Here is a 15,074-nt window from a genome sequence, read left to right on the forward strand (position 1 = left end):
GTGATTAAATTCAGGGCCCTATTATATATTTTATATATTTACCTTATTAGATCGCCTTCTATGCCATCCCCTCTGAAAACCAATTCACTACTACTGATCTCTCTTTATCACCTCGTATACGCTAGCGGGGTACCAGTGAATGATAATAGGTAAGAAAAAATCAGGTCAGTTGGCCCGCTGTGACGCATTTAACAGGAATAAATCACGATGGGTCTTAGGGAACACTGCGTGGAGATCGACCTGATAAAGTATATTGCTTGCAGTCCCATTAGTTGCTTAAGCCTAATAACATTAATAATACTTTCTACACGTCAGCTGCTGTCTGCAAAGTACAAACATACGATGCCAATAGAATAGGATACTCTGAAGTATTCTTAACCACTAGTAAAATTAGGGTCGAAGTAGGCTATTAACATATGAATATAAAAAAAAAATACTAGAGGCACAAATTATACATAACAAAAGTAATTTATGTAAAAAAATGTTAGATGCGCTGGCTGTACGGTAAGTGATTCGGGTTCAAATCCTACTCGTTACAAATTATTTCGATTAAAATTAAATATATTGCAGCTACTTATTACCACATTTAAATCCTATTGTTGATTTCAGTTTATAAGTATAAACCAAACATTCTCTGATTGTTCAGCCGCCAGATATTGATATTTTTAATGATAAATTAGATAGATTTTCTAAATGTTGTTTAAAATTTTTAAGTTTATCAAATAAATCTATGGCTCACTACACGTTTTGGGAAATTCTTAGTGTAGTGAACAATTTATAAGTAAATAAATTCGTATTTGCTGAATATATTCAGTAACCATATAATGTAGTTACTACTACAAATAAAGATAAAAAAGTACAATAAAATAGTTCATATTAAGTATGTAACAATTTTTTTTAATGTGTGAAAATGGAATGGTAACTCCGATATCTGTATACGCTAGCGGAGCACCAGTTATAGATGATAGGTGAGGATGAAAGCAGGTCAGTCGACCCGTCGTAATGAATTCGACAAGAATTAACCACGATGATTTCCAGGGGAACCGCGTGGAGGTCGATCTGATAGGATATATTGCTAGCAATGGGGCTGTTAGAACCTATTACTAACAAACCCTTTCCCCCCTATGTAACTAATTAAGTGCAATATACTCTCAGTTGCATTGTGCAATTAAGTAATGATTCTATGTGGTACTAAATTCAATAAAATTTCATGATACCTACTCGTGTTTTTAAAGTTGCAAACGGAAGAACGTGCTATGGGAGACTTTTTTAATTTATTTTATTAACCTTCAGTTTTTTTCAGAGAAAGCATTCAAATAAATTGAATATCATTATTGCCTTCCATAGTGTTACAATTTTGATGTTCTACATTAGGATAAATTATTATAGACAATATTAGGGCACGCAAACAAAAGGAAAGATTCGAACTGGATAAATTGCAAATTACTGGTACAACATTACTCTAAGGATTTTTTAGATGCCTGGTACTCCTTACAACAAATTAAAGTACTTAATATTAATAGTTAGAAATGTTTTTAATAATTTTTAGTTAAGTAATATAACTAAGTTAAGTGAATTGAGAGTATTATGTCTGATGGTATATAACCCCGACTTACAGAACGTTAAGGTCCTGAATTAAAATCGAACAACAAGAACTTTGTGTTTTTTTATTTTTTATTTCCAACTAAATTTATGGTGATGCAAAATACCGATAATGAATTAGAATAATTTTAGTAATGAACGTATGTTTGCTCCTTGCTATGTTGAATTCTAATGTGCTCGGTCAAATGTGGGCAATACTGAATTTGTAATTTGTAGAATGTTGAATTCATCACAACAGCAAAAGTTGAAAAATGTATCTATACATGAAAAATTATAATCGTGAGAATATTTATTTTTTATTTACAATTCATACTAACAGGCAAATTCGAGTGAAAATTGTACATGACGATATAATACAACATCATATTAGCAATAGTGACGTTAAACTTCATATGTCAAAACAGGCGCTATCACTAAATATGGGAAGACCTTTAGCAATAGGCACCAAGGTCCTTATTTGGTAATTATGTACCTATCCTTCTGGAAAACAATTAATTTCTGGTGAATTTGTCACGACAAACTAATTAACCTAAACGACCTCACCTATCATCCCTCTCATGTACTATGCTACTGAAAACCAACAGCAGCATAATTCAATTTTCATTTATTAGAAAAATAATATAAGCCTGTCGTTTTGCTATATACCGTACTATAAACTAACTAGTGAATATAGAATCTATTAAATAATAGTTAGGTACTACGTCTGCTATGCTACCAACTTGTGTGGCTGATGATAATGTGAAAAATCCGTAAATGATAGTAATTATACCGATAACCACTGTCCAAGGTCTCTGAGGGAGTCTTACGGCGACGTAGATGTAGGTTATGTACTTATATGGCGGTACAGACTAAAAAAGAATCAAAGAGTGGTCACTATGTTACTCCCTCGACTTCTGAACAAAATATCCTTGAAAATTTTACTTATGACGAAATAGATAATAAATTTACTCTCCATTAAATCACTGTAGAGATTGTGCATCGTATTTAGGTTTATGTAATTACATAATTTATGAAACAAACAGTAAACACACATACTTAATTTTAAGACGAAAATTAATAGAAATCCTGTTTAAAAGAAAAACAATTGGGACAATTATGAGGCGCTATTTCTCTTAAATTATCTCGTAACGTAATATTTTAATTTGACCCTTTCGTAAAATTATTGTTTTTGAATCTTTATAAACTAAATTTGTAATAATTTTGACTACGGTCTATTAGAAATGTAGTTCATATTGATTTTTCCTCATAATAAAGATTTTGCTGTGATGTCAAATTAAAATTATAATTTTAGTGATAGGTTTAGAAAAATGGCGCCAAAGAATCGACTCCAATGTCTAATATGAATACATAATGCGTTTTTTAAATATGCACCATACAAATAACAATCATCATCATTATTATGAATGATGATGATATATCTTACCGAGAGAGTATATTATTTGAAACGGGTTAACTCTTTATATAGAGTTAGTACTTAGCTGTAGTTAATAATACCTATTTACATCGAAAGTTAGGTGCTGACGCAGAAAGTAGAAACAGACAGGTTCGTATATTAATTTGAAAAATAGTGCGAATGATATCTACTTTTATACTTAATATCTTCAAGGAAAAAGGGGAATGCCTTATGGGCTGACCATAAAAAATAATAAATATAATGATAAATAATAACCATTGTTTTCGTTCTTCTAGAAATCTCCTTCTCCATGTTCCTGTCCAATACACTGACTTTTGTCTATTTTTTTCGCCACTCAGGCTATCAAGCACTGAAATTTTTTTTATACAACTTGCAAACAAGCTGACCTGATAACCATCGCCTATAGACATGAGCAGAACCATGGACATAACAGAGTATACTGTTTCACCCATACGTTGCCATGGAATGCCCCAAGCAAATTGTCATTCAAGTATATACTACGATCTTTTTATCTATAGAATCGTAATATGTTTTAGACGTTTTGCTTTGTCTGATGCTGGCGTTTCCCTCGTTACTTAAAATTATAAAAAAATTAGAAAAAACTCATAGTTATTTCATCAGATTTAAAATAACATATTATACATATACATAAATATGGTATATATATATATATATATATATATATATATATATATATATATATATATATATATATATATATATATATATATATATATATATATATATATATCGAATTGGATTTATTTTATTGTAATTTTTATATATATTTAAACGATTTATTATTCATATAGTATTGTCAGTTATTTTTTCTGTTATTCCTATCTACGGTCGACTAATAGATAACGCTATATGATGTTAAGTCTGCCATTTACACTGCCTAGGTGTATTAAAATTTAATAAATAAATAAAACAGTCTGCACATTGGTAAACCCTTTAAAAATAATTAGGAAAACACTAGGATCTAGAAAGAACACAAGGTAATTAATTACTTATCTGTAATGAAGCATAACCTGTAACAGTTTTTATTAAATCACTTTTAGACAAAATTAATTGTACTGTTAATAAAGGTTTTACTTATTTTATTGATTACAATGCTAGATGCATTGTATTAAGGAATTATAATCGCACATTAATAGTTAGAGACAATTTTATAATAAATACCCTTTAATTTGCTTCAGGAGTTAATTGAACAAATAGTTACAATACTATTTATTACTTCTTGGTTATTTTTAAATAATATTATAAATTATTTATTTTAATTTCGTATATTGTAATGTAAATACCTTAAAAAGACTTCAAAAGTTCTATTCAATACCAGTAATATAGTGATGTATTGTATGTGATGTATTCTGATAGTGATATTTTAAAGTGACATAAAACCTTAAATTCAGTCAAAGGATTTATTGCCATAATGATTTCATAATATATAGATACCTATGTATGTATTTCATAAGTACGAATTTTATCAAGAATTAAGTTGGTTTTATAAAAAATATATTTTATGTTATAATTTGCAATCAGGTAGTTAATAACCGAATAGAGAAGTGATACACCGACTTACGTAACATACAGACAAAATTGAAGACCGCAACGAATTGATAACATCCTTTTTTTGTAAAGTTGATTAAAAATTACCAACATTCTTAAATAACTACCAACAGTAACATCAAAATATACTTATATCGTAGGTATCAAGTTTTAAGCGTAATAATCATGGCAATTATTTATAAATAATTGGTTATAATTATTTATATAGCCCGAAGCACAGTATTATTGTTTTTGAATTTTTATAAACTAAATTTGTAATAGTTTTACCAGAGGGAGACTTTGTACAAAAGTCGATTGCTTGGGTACCTCTGCCCCATTTGTGTTTCAACCGTAAAGCAGTTGTGTTTGCATGGCTGTGTTTCGGTTTGAAGGGTGGGATATGGTGTGAATTTACTGGGTACGGAGGACTAACACCTGAGTCCTCGGGAATAGCAACGCATGGGAGGTATCATGGGTGAAATAGTATACTCTGTTATGTCCATGTCCATGGTACTGTTCATGTCTATAGGCGACAGTTACCACTTTGCATCAGGTGGGCAGTCAGTTTGTTTGCCATTCTAAGTTGTATAAAAAAAAAATATACATTCATCAGTCTTCCCCTTACTAAAATTATAAATATGAATATGAGTTTGTTTATTACCCTTTAGTGTCTAAATGACTTAACCAATAATTATAATATGTGCATGGAGTGGCTACTCGGTCAGTATTAATATCCACATAAGTTGCGATTTAAAATTAGCATGTCTATATTATAAAAATTTATGTCTAAATTATTTTAAACGTCGGTTTTATAGATACTTACAAGTACGTATATAATTAATTAATATATAAGTACATATACATACAAGTCGGTATCTATATGTTTTCTAAGATTTCACGTTTCGTAGACAATTGTTTCAGAATCAAATAATATTGGCATTCAGTTAATAGGTTATTACAATGATACTAATCTTAAAAGAAGCCCAATATCATTACAATCTGTGAATATTTTTATCCTTTTACATTGCTCTCCACTGAAATTCTAACAATAAAATAGACTTACAGATTTGAAATATTAAACTGGATACACCTTTGGTTATAGGAAAAGTTTATGACTTTGTTTGTTCGTTATAATCATAGATCGGTGGTCGTATTGTTATATGACGACGTCATGCTGTTGGTAATAAACTATATTAGTTTATAAATATATGAAGCACTACGCCCTATGAAATGTCTTTACATATCTTACCATAACAACCCCATAACATCTCACGACGGAGGCAAAGGAAATTGCTATTAATGATGAGCTTGGTTTCATTTTTATACGAGTACACAGGCTACTAGTAGGCTGAAATATGTAAAGTCTAAAATATTGTCGTTAATTATTTGTGAGTTCATTAACATAGGCCATCTGACCTGACTTAATCCTGGTCTATCATCTTTCATTAACCTAATTGCTAACTTTGGATCTAATCGAAACTAGCTTATGAAGGTTAATGTCTGCACTTGAAAGAAAGAAATTTGAACAGTAAATTTTTTTTGGTGGGGAAAGGGATTGTTAGCAATGGAGTTTGACAGCCCTATTGCTAGCAATATGCCTTATTAGGTCGACCTCCACGTGGTTTCCCCTAGAAACCATCGTGAACAATTCTTATTGAATTCGTCACGATAGGCTAACTAACCTACTTCATCTTCACCTATCATCCTTCACTGGTGCCCCGCCGGTGTATATAATAACGCGGATGGGGTTACAATTCCATTATATTCCATTAAAAAAAAAACAGTATTTTTTTATGATTCTATCGCCCATTTGGAAGAATAAACTTAGTTGTTGCTCAAAAAGATAACAAACTACTAAGTAGTTTAGATCATAAAATTTAAGATATTAACATATATCTAGAGCAAATTTATAAAATAAATCAGTTGTAGTGGCCAAAGCAGATGCATGCCTATAGGCAGCATCCCTTCACAAGCATGACGGATGAGCTAGCCGTCATTGCGCTCAACCATACTTTAGAGAATAACCCGGCCCAACCATGTCACCACCTGTCTGGACATTTTAATGAGCATAACTTATTCAAAGCGCCTAACCATGCCATAGCTAAATTGCAATAATTCCATACTATGTACACAACGTAAATACGTATATAACAGTCAAGTTGAACTACATACTCGTAACAATTTCTACTCTAATATTTCCTTCGTATTTCCATACTTTTTCCATTGGAACAATTCCCTGCACACCGTCGATATACATAGTAGTAGAATAGTAACACCTTTTTATTGTTCTGCACAAAAAGGTTGTTTTCTTTTCTGCCGTTATACCGACTTCACTGTAAATCATCAACGTCAAATTCGACACCAGCCTTTGATGATGTTGATCTTATAGCGCCCTTCTTAAAGCTCGATAGCGTTTCCCTTAACTTGGCCGCGCCTTTCCTCCGTAAGATCCGGTGACTGATGAGGTTATAATTTTCATAATTTAGTCAATTACAAATATTCTTAAAATCGTCTATGATTGTAACTTCTACTGACTGGGGGGATAATGGATTGTTAAAGATGGAGATTAGTAGCCCCATTGTTAGCAATACACCCTGTCAGGTCGACTTCCTCGTGGTTCCCCCTGAAAACTATCGTGTTCTATTCCAAGTGAATCCATCACAATAGGCTGACTGACCTGTTTTTTCATTGTCACCTATCATCTCTCACTGGTGCCCCACCAGTGTATACCGTTAGCGCAGGCGGGGTTACCATTCCATTATTATCCATTTAAAAAAAACTTCTACTGACTCAATAAGTGAACACTCTTTACAATAGAATGACTAAAATTTGTTTTTCACTGATATTTTCCTTGTAGTTTTAATAAAACTTTCTGGGAATGCCCAAAATTTATTTTAAGTCCCAACAAAAATAAAATGTCACCTTTATAAGTTAGGTTAACTAGTATTTCAATCTCCAAAGTTTATGTGACGTTATAATTTGACAGTTGTCTAATAAATCTATACATAATTATATATAACTAGCGGCCCGTTGCGGCGTCGCACGGTTGGACATTTTTATATTTTAAAAAGTGGCCATTAAGGCTGCACACGCGACGGAAGCTTAAAAATAACTTCTCCCATTTCCCATCACTGCTCTGCTCCTATTAATCGTAGCATAATGAAAAGTATACTATAACCTGCCCAGGAGTATGAAGAATAATTGTACCAAGTTTCGTTAAAATCTGTCGAGTAGTTTTTGTTTCTATATCGAACATACAGACAGACAGACAACAATTTTACTGATTGCATTTTTGGCGTCAGTATCGATTACTAATCACCCCCTGATAGTTATTTTGGAAATATATTTCATGTACAGAATTGGCGTCTCTACAGATTTATTATAAGTATAGAAGAAGATATATGTCGTGTGGTCCCAGCATAGAACAAGGCTGTTCCTTCCTTTAACGTAGATATCGTAAAAAGCGACTAAAGGAACATAATGGTCGAGAGATGCGCAGCAGCGTCTCTCTTAAAACATCATCAAAAGCCAAATGGCGGTTGCCAATTCTAAGTGTGTCAACTACTGGCAAAATCCCCCTAATGGTAAACTGCCATAAAGAACGACTTTATTTCTTATGGCAGAGATAGTAGACAGATAACGTCTGTAATGATGATATATATTATAATAAAGTTGCTGCCCTGCAAGAGATAAAAGAGGCAACAGACACCATTCAAGGACACGACCTTCAGTAATGAAGAGGACGAAGAGAGAGAGAGAGAGATAATAAAGTTAGGAGTTACGAGTAGGTATAAAAGATTAATATGGCATTAGGTTCGTTGCCTATTCCTTAAATAATACAATGTATTATTATTTATATTTAAACGTATGTTTGTACGAGTGTATACGATTGTGACACTTTTTATTTAATTATTATTAAGTACTATTAATATTACAGTATTTTACTTTTTAGGTACTTATGCTATATAATAAACATATCGCAACTAAATAGGCATAAGTTCCAATTTAAGCTCTACTCGTACTCGTACTCACCTACCAAGTACGGCAACTACTGGAAACATTCCCCTAATGCTAAAATTCAAAAAGGAATGACCCCGATCCTTATGGCGGTTTACCATTGAGGGATTATTGTTGTTTATAGGCGAGACCTATGTTCAGCAGTAGACAAATATCGGCTGATATAATGACCTCTACTCGTATAGTGTTTGAACGTTGGATCAGCAATAAAGCCTATTTAGGTTCTTAACAGTTGTTTATATTCTTATATTACTAACATGTTTGTGGTTATAGACAGGTACTTTGTTGGTTAAATAACGTTTTCCTGCTAAGTTCATCATTGTCTTTTACCTCTTTTACATTATAAGAACAAGTTTTGTTAACAGTTTAACCTTGGTATTCGATATTCTTATAATTATAGTTCGTCTTAAGCATATTTCATTGTCACTAGAAATTCTCCATAACTAGACTTTAAAATGAAGGATCTTCAACTGAATTTATAAATCCATTACTGTCAATCTAATATCAAGTTTAAAAAATTGACCTTGGACTTGCCTTGCCCATGGACTTTTTATTTAGGTACCCTCGGACACGTGACATAGTATGTACCCTAGCTATCCTACATTTGTAGGTATATATTGTATTAATTGTGGAAATCCTTCTGACAGTTTATAAGCTAACTTACTTCCTTTAGTTTTTGATATATGAGATTGATAGATTTTATAATTTTGTTTAGGAATATATCTCATTTTCAACTGACTTCATAAGAAAGGAAGTCCTTAAGTTGGTTTCATTTTTTTATGTTTTTTATGTAACATTTTTTTATATGAAATCGGTCGCCTTTTAACAGCATTATCGAAATAAACAATAAAATGTCTGATCATACAATGCTAAAAAGATTTTTAATTCTACTATAAATAAATTTAAAATACCAATGGTTTTTCTTATTGAAACGTATCCGTTTTCTGCAAAGGTATATACAGTTGATCTATAATCACAAAGCTTTAGATGGATCTGGTTTTACACATTTGTAGACATATAATAATGACTGTGCAGTTTATCCGTACTTAATTAAGCCGGTTCGCTTACGTGAAGAAAATTGCTTCTTCGATCGTACAGTGGTTTTTGTTACTTAAACTACATACGTACATACCTACTTAATCTACCAACTAATGTACCTAAGTACTATCCATAACAATGACGACAAACACAATCGCCGTTCACTAATATATTATGTGTTAAATAAACATACAGTGAGTTATACTGGTACTCGTAGTTATTTATCTAGGTGTTTTAATGTCAATAAATACATATACAATAAAAACAAAACAAAATGGGGCACAATTTTACATAATATTTTAATATGATTCAGTTCAAAAATATGTTTTATTGTTACAATTTTAAAAATTAATTAATAAATTCAACTTACAAAAGTGTTAGTTTTCTTCACGCAACCTATCTATCAGTCAGTGTTCCTTGTAATGCAAGTAAAATCGACTTTGTATTTACTCAATATTAGGTGTTACATTTCATATTACTATTATGTAATTATAACAATATAATATGTCTATAGATACGATATGTGTTCTGTTAAAAAATATAATCATTTCAATTCGTAATTGCTAATATTTTAATTTTTAACAAATTTATTTTGTAATATTTTATTTTTAATATTTTAATATTTTATAGTAATATTTATACTTATAAAAAATTATTAACCATTATTATGTTAATAAATAAATTTAATCATTAAAGTCAACATTATACATCTAAGATTATACCATACCACAGACATACAAACATGTAAAAATTATGCGTTAAACTTATTATACACGTACGTAATAGTATCCTTATCGTCTCTTTCTGCTTCATCCGGTACTCATCTTGTTGGTTTATCATCGGATCTCAATCACTATATCTTAGTCTAAGAACTACTACTAGAAATTTAATTAAAACAATATTACAGCACCTTTTATACAATTGAGTTTCTATTACCACCTATATTGACAATCATCGGATCTTCATTATCCTGTAGGATAGTAGGTGAACGTAATTAACTACAATAAAATTATCTATTAGGAAGACAATTTCTATCAAAAAGGTAAATATAAATTATATTTACTCTTAAATCAGCTAGCTGATAAAACTGTTGTACTAGAATACAGCAGTTGTAGGCTGCCCTCTAAGTAGGATCAGTCAAAGGTGTTTGTATAATATAAAGTAAGAAAAAAGAAAAAAAAGAAAAATATTTATTTGGCGCATATCAATAACGATTATAATTAAAACAATTATAAACCTAAAAAAAAGGAAATACAAAAATAAACTTATATTTAGAAATTATGTGATCAAAATGGTCACCATTCAGTTAAGTGTTTAGATATTCATACGTAACGCCTAAACGTTGTTTTTGTGTGGAACTAATGAGAGTGGTAGATAGCGCCACTGAATAGACATATCACTATACGAATATAGGTATATATAACTATTTATTAAGTACTAAGTATAATTATCAATAACTTTCAGTAAGGAATATCTATTTAGAGTTTAAACTGAATAATATATGTAGTTGTAGTATTAGGTAAGGTGTCTTCTTTTTTAGTTGCCATCAAATAAAATATGCATTAAAGTCAGTTTGTAAATTTGGATGCAATGATGTCACAAACAGATAAATATACTAAAATTTATAACAACTTTTTTATTGCGTCTGACTTTAATTTGTATTATATTTTATTGCAGCTAATTCTATCCTATCCTAAAAAAATATAAAGTAAACCAATCTGTGCAAATTTAGTTCGTTTTTTATTATCCTGAAACTGAAACCTATCATTCAATGATTTATGGATATCGTAATAGTAAAGTTGTTAGGCTGAATGTTAAATAAATTATAAGATAAGTACTTAAAAATTTTACTAAACTAATTTTCCTTAATGTAAATAAATTTGTTTTTTAAATGATAATGATTTTTAATAACTATTCCTACTATCGTATATATTTCGGTACTCGTTGTCTATTTTTATATAACATAAATAAAAGAAATTGTAACTATTTTTTTTTTGTAATGACTGTTTGTACCAAACTAAAATAAAAAAAAAATTGAATAATTTTTAAAATTATAGCAGTAAAATGTGTAGACTTTTTGTTTTAATTAAAGTTTATTATCTCATGTTTATTTAAACAGAATAATAATATTGCAAGATAGATTTATATGCACCGTATGCACTGTGAATATTTAATGTATAATGACAAGTAAAACCCGGTATTACATCACTATACCTCTACCTACTTAAGTACCTGAACATTTTTATATTTGGGATTTTTAAACTTGGACACTCTCCAGATAAAGTATTTTATTTATTTTGCCACAAATATTTATGATCCTTATAAAGCGTAATTAAAAAAAAAATTATTAATTTACTCTAAGAATAAGATAACAACAATTTTGATAGCACACATAATGCATTGAACTATGTTGTGTACATACATAGATACATTAGACATAACTAAATGATATTGTTTTATCGTACTGACGTCAACTCAGCTCATCATCAGGCCGTCATCACAGCAGGGAATCTGATATCCATAGGTCCATAGGCTTGATGATTGTCTTTAAAAATATCCATAGATTACTTGTAACCATGTAGATGACGCAGCAGCACAGTACATATATGAGAAAATTCTTCATTACAATATTTGTGTGCCTTTCAATAATCGGATAAAATTTTCATGTATTTTCTTTTAAGTTTACATGAATTCTAAAGTAAAGGGGTTAACTTTTAAGCTGTTCTATTTCTCATAATAAGTAACTTAATATACAATTGGCTAAATAATATTATTTGAGATTTACGATTATGCAATTGATTTAGGTATATGTCATTAAAAAGACTTCAACAACACCTTTTTTGAATGTGATTTAATGATTTTTTATTTTATGTATATGATATATATATATATATACATGTTTTTTTATGAAATTTTTAAAATTTGTATAAGTTTTAGTGGTATAATTATATAAATATTTCTACTTCCCTTATCGTGAAAGAATATTCTAAAATTGTACATTCAATTTTTATAAAAATATTTATGTAGCCAACATGATTTTTACTATATTTTTTATATTAACAAAATTCGTTCAGAAGATATTGATTAAACTATATACAAAAACCGAATTAAAAACCTATTTCTCGTTGAAGTTAAAAATAAATATTGTGAAATAATAAATGATCAGACAGAAAATCAGAAAGAGAGAGAGATAATAAATATGATAAAGAGACGAGTGTTCCTTGATTGAAAGATTCATCAAATTCAAATTCACTAAGATTTTCATTAAGAAATATAAAGCGAAATATATATATATATTTCGATTTATATTTTTATTTGGCTCTTAAAGTATACATGATAGCTAGATTACGCAAAAAGTGAATTTGTATTTGCTTGTAAATCAACATACATATACTTTTTATGAGTTATCGTTTAGAATACACGTTATTGTCTCATATTGCATGAACACGATTTATTTAAATATTTCATTTTTAACCCAAATTTAGAAAATGGTTCTAAACTGTCGATCATACGAAGTGACGTAAATTTTCGTAGATATGTTGCCAACCGTAGAGTTTTATTTTTATCTTACTGTGATGGCAAAATAGAGTCGTAACGTTGAATTAAAACTCAAAAAATTATATATATATATATATATATATATATATATATATATATATTATATATATATTATATATATATATATATATATATATATATATATATATATAATATAATATCAGTGAATTTTTAATACAAGTATGCAATTTTTCTTGGGTATTGTGTCAACAAATATGCTATTAATAGCATGGACGATTTAATATTACCATGGTTTTAAACTATATTCATTCATACCTTATATTCGTCATGGAATGTAATTTTCTATAATAAAGGCATAACGACGTATAATGAAATACAGGTGCCTATACTGTGTAATTTTTTTTGCCTATGCCCACGCGTAAATGTAAAGCTTGCGAGTGACCTAAAATTTTATCTCGATATACATTCACAATGAGTTTGTAGTTAATAGTCTGTTTCTTTGGCTCGTTTTGCTGTAACTACTGTCTGTAAAAGTAAGTACATTGTAATATGTCTTACATTACATTCAATTGATCTAAGTATGGCACCAGCTTCAAATAATATGATACACGTAAAGTACTGCTATTGTTCTCTTCCTTTTTAGGGCTGCCTACGCGTAGATAGGTAGGTGCTCCCGTAAAAATAATCAGCATTTGATCAAATATGGCCATTCAAAAATACATTGAATTACATCAAGATAATAGTTTTCGAAGCAACGTCTAATGTTTTGGACGATCGTACAAAGATTGAGTTTGTATGAAAATCTGAGTTTCTAAAACTATCCATTAAAGCAGTAGTTTCAATACAAATTTTATGATTATATGTGTGTGATATACCTATATTTTGTCTATGTAAATGTATTTTCAAGTTACACTAAGAACACAATGTAAGTATTTTAAGTTAACTACTATATTCTTATTAGATAAAATTGTGTGCTTGATTTTCTATTATAAGCTCGATAATAATTTATTGACTTAGATTAATCTATACTAATATAAAAAGCGGAAAAGTACTTTTTTATTTGTTGGAATGCACTGATCTCTTGAACTATCAGTAGGATTAGATTTATTTTGCATTTCATAGCATATTCCTCGGTTATGGGCTAATCAATATCATAATACGACTACGGATGAAGCCACGGATTACTACGAGTAGTTAAATAATAAAAAAAATCAATATACTTAAATACTTAAATGACATATCGATATATCTTAAATGTTTTTATATAATTTTAATTAAATTATATAAAAACATTTAAGATATATCGATATTATTTTAAACTTTACTGACCAGTATAAAGTGATACAAAATGCGAGCTTAATACTTTTGCATTATCTACTAGCCAGTTTTTGAGTAATATGCTTTAGATGCTAATAGTTTTTTTTTTTTTTTGTTATTATAATATCAATGATAACCTTAATATTCATATTTTAAGTTATATTTAAATATATTTTCATGAAAATGCAAATTAATAATTTTATATTTTTCAAACTTTGAATATTTTTAAAACTTTAGAGGATAACATTTCGAAATTTACTTTAATGTTCAATAACATTTAGTCTTGCACATTACTGTAGTAGGTTTAGTTTAAATATATTTTGTGTATCTAACTAATGCATGTTTGCATTTTGAAGAACAGACAAAAAAACTCAGCTGCTGCTTTTATCATATAAAAGTTGAGTTTACAACAAAAAAATATAAATGGATAAAGTGACAATAACTTTATAAAAAAAAATACAATAAATTACAGCATTCTTGAACAGATTCCACCTTACTAGAAGCACCCATATACGTGTATGACGGCGAAGCTAGCCATTGCTCTTGCTTTGTGTTCATTTATATTATAGGGAACCCAACGACTCGGCCCAATACGCTGCAATCAGAAAAAATATCTAGT

Source organism: Galleria mellonella, unplaced genomic scaffold (assembly GCF_026898425.1).
Source record: "Galleria mellonella isolate WM207_F2 unplaced genomic scaffold, CSIRO_AGI_GalMel_v1 utg132, whole genome shotgun sequence".
Taxonomy (NCBI): Eukaryota; Metazoa; Arthropoda; class Insecta; order Lepidoptera; family Pyralidae; genus Galleria; species Galleria mellonella.